Genomic DNA, 10,934 nt, shown 5'->3' with positions numbered 1-10,934 from the left:
CGAGTGACTGCTGTCTCAGTATTTGGCCATCTATGTTTATATTAAGGCTAGGCAATTCTGGGTGCATGCATTGCTGCCACTCACGGAGATGGGTTGAAGTGGTCATCAAAGCCAAGGGTTCCTCAGCAGGGCAGGAGCGAGCACCTGCTCACAGGTGGGCTCTACCCTTCCTTCTGGGGACTGTGCAGCCAAACTCTCTGGACGACATTTAGCTCACAATTCGTACCCCACAGCCAGACATCAGAATTAACACCTCAAAATTCAACCTCAATCCCACCCTAAAATGTGGTATAGCCTGAGACCCCAGCCATCAGCAATATTTAGACGCTTTTTCTGAGTAATGATGTACCATTGTAGATGCAAGAAATCTGACAAAACTTTAGGCTGAAATGTTGAGCATCTGACAGTTAGGAAATACCAGGGTTAAATTGCCATATAGTTTAATGTCGTCTCTTTTTGCATGAGCACTGAGTTTCAGGTTTTGGTTCTTTCTGTCTCTCACTACTTTTTCCTTAAGACCTCTGCCTCATCTGGTGCACTGGGTACAGCCTAGTGAAGTAATGATGAGATGCTGGTTATTTCATTTGAAGTGTGACTCCCAAATTTTATTTGCTGCACAGTATTCAAGCCTGACAATGGAAACAGAATGACTAATTTCCTCATCAACTTTTTTGTGGCTGTCATCACCATGATTTCTGCATGCTTCAAAAATATTAACAAGCTTATTTTCACAACATCGCTATCCAAGTGCTGCAATGGACAAGACTGGAAAGAGTTGTTAAGAGCCTTGAAACTAACTGAAATAAACTGGAATACGATCCAGGAAGAGCCAGTGGATGGGCTCAAAGAGAGGGAAGCTATAAGCAAGTAATTGACATCCAAGACACTCTTAGCAGACACACTTTATGTGGGTTAGAGGGCCTTGGAGAAGTGCTGATTGCTATGGGCTGGAAGATGAGGGTCTGTGCTACAGCTTTGTTTGTCAAAACATAAAGGAAATTATTTAAGGAAGAAATGCAACACAGAATAATAAGATTTGGAAAGAGGAGTTGTAGGCTGACACCCAACAGATGCTCTTTTTGGTCTTCACAGAAGCCCTGTTGCAGCTGAGTGCGCTGCCCTTGGAGACAATAGGGAAAGACACTTAACCTTCCCTGTCCGGGCATGGAGACTTGGAGACTGGGCTGTACTTTGCTGCCATTTTGATGGCAGCATTCATTTGGGATCCACCTGAAGCACAGTTATTATCTGATAAGAAGCTTAGTTTTGTTGAAGGATCTAGACCAACACGCCAGCTGCATCTACACATTCAGAAATTGCCACAATTTCACATAACGTGATTGACTGTGACAAAGAAACCTAAATTATTCAGTGGGCATTCTCCGCTTCATGCTAACATGGCTCTTGTCACCACAACTTCTGACACCCCCGAAGTGTGAATACACTCTTGCAGGAGCAGCCAGCAGGGCAGGGAGACCAGGCTGCTCCCAAAGAGATCAGAAGTGCTTGGAGGAGGAGCAAGGTGTTTGGGTGCCTGGGGCTGAGAGCTGGAAAGGCTCTCTCACAGCAGCCTCTTGGCTCCCAAAACTATTTTTGGTTCTGTAGCTGTAGAGCATCAGTGATTCACTGTCACACAACAATTTGGAATGGGAAAATGCAAAGGGTTTCTGATGAAGAAAGTGTCGCCACGAGTGCAGTTGGCTCCCAGATGTGTGCATCTTTTGTTCCTGTAAAATCAGAGTGTGAAGTTTGTGCCTCCTATCTACAGAATTGCTGTGTGAGTTGTGAACAGCCACTGCTTTTCCTCTCAGAACTCTGGAAAAGTCTGCTGCATTATTTCAGCTATAAAATACCACTGTGCATTTTAAAGGTAGGAGTGCACCTATTCTGTATTTGCAGGCTTAGTGAGATCTGAGCAGTGAACGTTCTCCAAGCTGTCTTCTGAAAGTTAGTGCCATTCCTGGAAACAAATTCCTTGTTATTCCCATTACAATAATTCAGGAGATTGTATTTAATGTATAAGTAACAACGAATGTGAATTGGGAAGTGCCTGGATTTCACTGCACCTCTTAAGAGCTATTAAAAACCCAGAGATTACCGGGGGATTGTAGGAGTGTGAGGATGTTATGGGAACTTTCTTGCTGCTTTAACTATTGTTAATTTATTTGTTTTCTGCTATGAGGCCAAAAGCAAATCTTAACCAAAGGGGAAAAAGTGACACCATCTGAGAGACAATTTATATAGCTCTGCATGTTTCTGGAAACTACTCACAGAATCAGAAAAAAGAGCATTCTTTTCAGAGGCTGTTTCATGAAATGGTTCACAAGACGGAATCTCTTAGACAAGTCATTAAGGAGGCCTTCAGACTGTCATTGAAAGCTGTGAATGTATTCATACTTTTACAATGAGCCTGAAGATACAACAAATGAGAATGAGTAGTATGACTGCTAACTAATCTCTCCATGTTTTCGGAGTTAGCTAACAAGTTGGATAGAAGTCAAGTACTGTGTAATGATTTGCCTTCTCTGTATTGTATATTTTTTAATCCTTAGATAGATTTCAGAGAGCTTTGGGAACATGCATCACCTGAGCCTGGCAGCACTAGGAAAATGTCAGAAAGGACCATATATATATAAAGTGTTGGCAAATAGCCATGGTTGGTGGGGAAGAAAGAGCAAACATTTAAACAAATGGGTTAAAAAAGACACTAATGATAGGAAGAGGATGCAGAAGACAAGCAATCATTTTGCAAACTCAGACCTAATGGTTGTTACGTGAAGTTTTATAATTCCACCTAGCAGTGAGCTTTCCTTTCTGCGTAATGAAGGTGATTTAATGCTGCTTACCAGAACTCGCCTTCAGAGGCACAGGGCTTGGAGTCTTTCCAGGAGAGGAGGTCTCTCCCTGGGTACCTTTAGAAATGGATAGCAGTATTTCATGTGTTTCTTCTCCTCTTTCACAGACAGAGCAGGCACATCCATGTTGTCCTCAGCATGCTTCCAGTGCATGCAACTCTGTGTTTAGTTGGCCACTATCAGCAGATCCCCTCCTTACAGGCACCGGGAAAATTTCTTCACCAGGAGCAATGGATGACTTTTCTTAGCAGTGCTCCCACCTGCCTCTATGGAGGCAGAGCAGGGATGAGTCTTGGTTGGAGATGAGGACACTTGTCCCCCACTGTCCTTTGGGAATGACCTCAGATATCTGCCATATCTGGAGCCTTCTATACTAGTGAAACCTCAGTCTCTCCAGTCCTACAAACAGCCCCTCAGATTTAGATTTTCTCTATTTTATTTTGGGTGGTGAGATAGATGAGGTCCTAAGAGGGCTGTCTCCTCAGTGTTTAAAATTGTGACACCCAATGACAAGGATCTGATGGCTGCAGCATGCGGGCTCCTGCTCAGTTTCTAGGAAACAGATTGCTCTGTCATAGTGATGGTTGGGTCACTCTCTTATGGAGGCTGATGCCAGCCAAGCGTCTATGTAAATTCTGCGTTAAGCTTTTACCTAGGAAAGCAGATTCCTAGGTGGAATCTTTGAAGGCTCTGGGATGGTTTCTAACATATTATCTTGAAACTCAGTTTTTCTTCTTGTATATCTGTATAAACTTTCCTATTTCCATCCAGATTCAAGATAGAAGAATGCTTCAAAATGATGATGCTTTTTTGGAAAATATTTCATTGGGATTGCTCTGGCACAAAGGCCAGCCTCACATCACATCTCTGATCTGATTCCTTGTTGGAAGGTGCCAGGGCCAGTTATTAATTGCATGTTGCCACAGTTCTGCACTGTGGTTAAAATGACAACGTGGACGTCAATCACCCTGATTCTGATCTGTTATAACAAAGCCCCGAATGAGGGAAGGCCCACCAAAGTCCCGGTTTAGCTGGTTTTTCATTCTCACTCTGTGTAATCTCTGTTGAACAGAAGTGCCATTTTTAACTGTAATCTAATCCTATTTGCTGCTGTACTGGCACTGAGGGTAGCTCATGTCATCAGGCCACTGCAAACATAAGCAAACGAGGCTTTGTTAAGTAAGTAAATATTTTCTCTGTTTGACGCATGAATGAAACGAAACAGATATGAGTGATTGACTGACACCAGAGATGGCAGCCCCATGGATGCCCCTGCCTGCCCTACTGCAGTCAGCATTCTGCCCATACATACCAGATATAATTATTTTTTGTTTATGCAAAATTTTAAATGAGAGAATTATTTAAAGTGCTGTTCCTTCAACTCTTCTAACCTCTCCATCTGAAACGGTACAGACAGCTAGTCAACGTGCAAGCCAGGTGAGTCCTGTCACTGACTTTCAGCCATGCAGTGGCATTATCAGAAGCCATACATGAAGAAGCAGAAATAGATTTTTGATTTAGCAAAACAACTTCTTGAAAAACTGAAGCAGAGTTTCTACCTTGTTTGTCTTCCTGCTGCTTTTGCAGCTCAGCCTCCAATAGCTGTGGCTGCTCCCCTCCTGTTTTTATAAGCCTGCACCTTGGTAGGGGGGGCTCCAGCAATGAACATTTCAGCCATAAATTTTTCTGCTTTCTCCCCCTGGGAAAACTGAAAGAGGCTCTGAAGAGGTTGGAAGATGCTCCAAATATTCCCTGACATCTTTATTTAAAAGGTTGCCTGTGTAGCACAGTTTTTGGTTGGTTGCTCTGAAAGTAATGCCATCTGTTTATTTCCATAGAAACCACAACAGATACAAAGAGCACAATTACTGTTTGATAGAACAAATTCTCAGGTATAAAACACTGTTTTTCAACACAGTAGTTGCTGATTAACTATGCATTTTCACCAGTGATGCACAAGAGCCTGCATGCTGCGCTCATAAAAATCTGCATCAGTAGAAGTGAGCCCCTGTTTCACAGCTGCTATGACAGCATTATTGCTCAGAAAATATTGGCCACAGAGTTCATCTTTCAGTGGCCCAAACATCTTCCAGTGGCACAGAAGGTGCCAAATCCAGACTCTATAGTGAATATGGTAGGACAGTTCAGCAAAGATTGGCAATGTGCTCCATGATCTTCAAACTAGTGTGGGGCCTGGCATTATCATATTGCAAGAGAAAGACTGTCTTCCTCTCTGGAATTTTGAGCAATCAGCTTAGCCAGCATTGCAAGATAGTTAGCAGTCAGAGAATGTTTCTTTGGATTCCAGGAAATCCAGAAGGATTGCCCCTTTCCTATCCCAAAAGATGTTGCACATCACATTACTTGCTGAATAATAGGGAGTTCATGTGTTGCCATTCCATGGGCTGCCATAGCGACTCTGACTTGTAGTGGTGACACCACATCTTGTCACCAGTAATGATGCGATTCAGGACACAGTCACCCTCAGCCTGGTATTGGTTCAATAAATCCTGACAAACTTGCATACGGTGTTTTTTCTGCTCCTGAGTGAGCGCAAAATTTGCAATATTCCTATGTTACGATATTTAATTAAAAAAAAAAAAAGCCCACACTCACCTCTGTCCACAGTTCCCTGCTCATAATCTCCCTGTCTGTATGGATGAGCTGATTGAGATGCTCTTCATTTCTTGGTGTGATAGCTGGGCATTGGCCATTCAGAACATGACCTGTCTTTCACGTCGCTGCTGACACTGCTGAAACACACCACTCACCACCTCACTGTCTCACATCCACTGTTTAGTCTCCAGAAATGTTCAGCAAGCATCAGTGAATGTCATTGGGTGCCATTTTTCCTGTTTGGAGGAATTCAGTTCCACATCTTTGCTTCATATGCACTTCCATGTCAGATGCCATTTTGTCAGAGTGCTCCTCTGCTGCCATCTGTCACATGGCAACAACATGTAACGGAATATTGGCAGGAAGGCTCAGCCCCTATTACCACACCACAACATCAGCATCTGCCTCTGACGCTGTATGCCAACATAATAAAATAGAAGGCATTACTTTCAGTGCAGCCCTTGTGATTATGTCTTATAACAAGATGAGAGGTATGAGATGTCCCATTCAATCTTGCCGTGTTTATATGTCAGGAAGACATGCATAACTCTATTATCCATGCCCTTTTCTTCTCTTTTTGCAGGCTCCTCACTGATGATTGTTTGCTGTCAGCTGCAGAGAGTGTCCCCACTGTTTCCTAACTCATTCCCCCCCTGCCCTTGACTTGATGGGTGTCTGGAGGTAGCTCAGTACTCCTGGCAAGCTCAGGTGATTCCCAGATTTCCTCCTGGTGACAAATGTGCCTATCAGTTTCTCTTTCGTTTCTAGTTCCCAATCATCTTACCTTCCTTTTGTGGTGCCTTTTGTGAATGCAGCTGCTGAGCACACTTGCTTTCTGGAGATGAACATCTTATACCTCAATCTTATGTGTTGACAACAAATACACTGCATGCCAGAAACACTGTTGGATCAAAACCCACAAAATGATGCTTCCAGCAGGCTCAGCAATTCCAATCCTACCCCTTTGGCAATGGCATGGGAAAATGAATGGGACTTTGTAATTCTGGCTTTGACTAATCCAGTGATTTTTCAGAGTCTCTTGTGCTACATTCAGGAAGCATAGAGGGTTAATCTCAGAGAATAATACCATTATATCAAGGGTTTACCTTGATTTTTTTTCCATAAGAAGGCTCTAAAAATCGTAGAGAAGCAGGAATACATTGCATTTTCCCACGGATTTTAAATTATGTGCTTGATATGCACTCTATTTATTTTGATTGATTGCCGTTATTTAAGTTAGAAATGATCTTTCAGCCGACAGCCGAGCACGAAGGGAGGGAAGACGCCGTAGAAACAGCCGGCTGGTGTTTGGGGCGCCGGGGAGCAGCCCCTCGGAGGAGGCCCTTCCCCGAAGCCAAAGCTTTGCGGGTGCTTCGCCCTCAGCCACTGGAGGGCAGTAAATGACCTGAATATGCTTCTCTGCTTTTATCTGTTTTTTTAATCGTTTCGTTTCCTTTCCACTGAAGCTCCTATCTTGTCAAGAAATAAAAATTTGACGCTGATGCGAGAAAGGGGATTTGATTTTCATTTCCCTCTGCGGGTTTGGCACATTTTCTTCATATTCTTGTTAGTTCAGCTTATCATCAGCGTGTGGAGAGTTTGTGATACCATCCCTCGTACCGCACACAGGGCAAGAGGGGAGCGGGGGGAACTGTTTGTACAACTTCTGTGTTTACACAACTTTCAAGGTCAGCTTTCCTTCCCGAGCTAGAAACTAATAGGGAGCCCACAAACAGTTGAATAGTTATCTGCGGGGCCCACCAATTGCCCTAGATGCACTCGGAATCCTTCCTTCTTGATTTAAAGAGCTCGCATTCAGCACAGCTTTCTGTCAACAAACAGCTTAATAAAACCACAGCTCCAGGCCCTCCTGTGGCTTGTAGATTTGCTAATGGGCAGCGTAGCTTTTTGCCACTGTGATATTTGTTCAAACCCAGCTCCAGCTAGCAGTGAGTAAAAGCTGTAATCACTATCAGAATTAGATATTACTGGTACAAAGAAAAGAAGATAGTTCTCCTTGTGGTCACTGTTTGCACCCAAAGGGTCTCTGTGACGGACAAAGACAACGAGTGCAAGATCAGGATGTGCTCTTCAGCTGACCCTGTACTCCGATCAGACACAGAGAAGTTGGCAAATACTCGAGATCAGAGGAAGACTGGTCTAGCAGTGAGCAAAAACAGCTATATACTGGACGGACAAATAGTCCTTAGAGACCAAATTTTTTTTTTACAGTTTTACAGTTCACAGCAGAAGTGATGCTTGAAATATTTGGAGCAAGTTTGAGAGAACAAAGACTGTTTCTGTGGCATGCTGAGTACGGGGAGGATAGGAGAGCACCCACAGTGTGCCAAGGAGCTATGAAATATATGCCTGTGTCTCAGTGCGCCAGAAGCTTCTGGGCTTTATTCCCAGAACTCCTACTGACTTGTGTGACCTTGTGCCAGTCATCCACACTTGCCATGCCTTGGTTTCCCTATCACAAAGTGGGGACAAAGCTGAATTTGTCATTCTTTGATACCGGGGTGAGAGTCTCTGTTTGCATTTAGGCAGTATCATCTCTCAGGCACTTTGGAGTTCTTTGATTCTGCAGTAGAGAAGCCAGTCTTTGTGCTGATGCATTCTTTGTGCTGAGGCACTGCAAAAGAGAGAATGCCACAGCAGAGGCAAAATTCACACTGCTCCCTAGTACAAGCTCCACTGGCTGCTTCTAGAATATCCTGTCGTAGCTGGCAAAGTGGGAGCTCTGGGACTTGTGCTGAAGTAGTTTTGACTCTGTAACAGAGATAGGTAGTGCTCAGATACAGTGGCCAGAAGCAGAGCAGTAGGGTACTGACCCATGATTTCAGTTGGTTGGCTCGTCACCAGCTCTTGAGGCAAGGTTCAGTGCCCGGACTGACAGAAGACACTCAGGTGGTGCTGAAAAAGCAACAGGAATCCATCCATTAGCTGTGAAGGGCAGATGAGGAACCAGTGAACATCTCATGGAAATCTGTATTTGCCAGCCTGGTGCTTGCTGGATCGGACTCCACATGCCCACCGTGAATGGGTTGGACTTAAAGTGAAGCTATGTATGTGATTTATCTCTGTGCTGTTTTACACAGGTTTACAAGTCTGGCTTATTTTGTAAGGGACTCCCAGATCTGTTGCTGGCCTTGTGTTGCTGCACATTTCTTTTAGCTGTAGGCTTGGATTACAGTATATGCATAATTGCATGTACACTCACAGAAGCAGGATTTCCTCATACTTGCATTGCTTTCACCATTTACCAATATCAAACTGAGCCTCCAGGCTCATACCTGGTGCACGTGAGCAAACACACACACAGCCACCAATAACAGATTTCTGGGGGAGGCAGGGAAAACATTTATTAAATTCTTTTTCCCTTTTCGGATTGGTTTCCTCAATATTCAGAGCAATAAGGTTGTGGTGGAAACATCTCCCGATAACGTTAAGTTCTAAATGAATTTTGTAACATAACAGGAAGGAATTCAGACACCATATCTGCAGAGATACTTGTTTGTGCAACCCTATGTTCATGTGATGGGTTTTTTGGTAGTGAGGGGCTGCAGGGGTGTGTGGGCTCTGCTCACAGAGCCCAGCGCTGCCCATGTGAGAGCAGAACCAGCTCCAGCTGCTCCAAAGGGACCGCCGCTGCCAGAGCTGAGCCGTGAGCGACGCCGGGTGCGCTCTGCGAGAGTGGATGGTCCTCACTGTATGGAGCTGTGTTGGAGCAGTGCTTGGAGAGCTGCAGCCTGTGGAAACCCATGTGGAATCAGTTTGGGAAGGATGACATTCCACGGGAGAAACACGCGTGGAACAGGGGCAGAGAGTGACTGTGAAAGAGCAGCAGAGACAGAACACTGTGGAATGACCATAGCCACATTCCTTGTTCTCTGCTGCTTGAGGGAGGAGGTAAAAGAGGGTGAATGAGAGGAAGATGGTTTTAGTTTCCTTCCTTCCTTCCTTCCTTCCTTCCTTCCTTCCTTCCTTCCTTCCTTCCTTCCTTCCTTCCTTCCTTCCTTCCTTCCTTCCTTCCTTCCTTCCTTCCTTCCTTCCTTCCTTCCTTCCTTCCTTCCTTCCTTCCTTCCTTCCTTCCTTCCTTCCTTCCTTCCTTCCTTCCTTCCTTCCTTCCCCTCTCCTTCCCTCCTCCCTCCCTCTCTTTCTCTTCTCTTTCAAAGTGAAGGTGAAGCAGTACATAGACATGACAAGCTGTTACCAGAGTGCAATGTTAATGTTGAATTGTAGCCACAACCTGCAATGACTTTAAACATTTTACTATTTGAGTATTATGTGCAAATGACTCAGTTACACACCAGATCTTCTCACTTGACTTAGGAGGTTTGGAGGAGATGGTACTTCAAATTCCTCTAATTCAAAGCAGTGTGATCTGATCCATACTTTTTCACTCAACTGTTGTATGCTATGCAATAATGTGTTCCCAGTTTCTTCCGCTTTACATCAGTGTTCCAAAGGTCCATAAAGTATGAGAGACAGGGATGTAGTCTCTCTAGTCCCTTCCACAACAACTTCCTATCAAGCAGATCAGCTTTAGAATGAAGGGTCTGAGAGAGTTCTTGTCTGCCTATATGTACATCTTTCTGTCCTGAGGAACTCATTCTACTTAAAACGAGTGTGCTGGTCTTGCAACATGGAGACTTGCTTGGAGGGTGGAAGAGGCCAAGTGGCCCACTCAGTAAGCATGGACGCCATTATTCTGTGATGGGGATTTAGGCCGTTCCTCTGAGCAGTGAAGGGCTTCAGTGCAGCTCTCTGCTCTCAGTAAAGCACAGAATTCCTCATAGCAACACATCCATCTCAGTGCTGTTAGCACCAGGGTACAACACTCTCACCATTGCAACCTCCCTTCATGGGAGATATTTTGTGATGGGTTCCCACCATAGTGATCTAGTCTTGGGCAAAAATGACCACAACTACAGCCTAAATTAAGCGGAGAAGCTGGAAAATTTGTTGATCTGGATCAAGCTGGAGGAACAATTTAGTTTGAGGACAGTCTTTTTTGCCCACAGAGCTGAAAGGCAAATGCTCCTTTCAGGCTGAAAAGGAATGGTGGAAGAGTAGAGAGGGATGAGAGGTTACCAGGATCATCTCTGTACTGAGCAAGTTCTGCGAGAAGTCTGGTTTTATTGCTGTTATTTTTAAGCCACTAAATAAACAAGAAATATTAATGACATCAGTAATCCCTCCTGGACATATGCCTGGTCATTAATTTTCCTAAGCAAAAGCAACAGCATCACATTGTGTTGATGTATTTTCAAGAAAATATCACTAGCAAATAATCCTCTTAAGGAAGTGCAACTGGCTGGAGGCAATGCTTGGGGCTGAAAAACATAAAGTGGGCTCAGACCAAAACAACTGCTCCCCTCCATGCTACTCTGCTGCTGGGCCACCACCAGAATACTAATACAGGGTGGTCTGGCTAGCCAGGCACTGACTCACAGAACA

This window comes from Lagopus muta, chromosome 2 (assembly GCF_023343835.1).
Source record: "Lagopus muta isolate bLagMut1 chromosome 2, bLagMut1 primary, whole genome shotgun sequence".
Classification (NCBI taxonomy): Eukaryota; Metazoa; Chordata; class Aves; order Galliformes; family Phasianidae; genus Lagopus; species Lagopus muta.
This window is presented reverse-complemented; position numbering follows the sequence as displayed.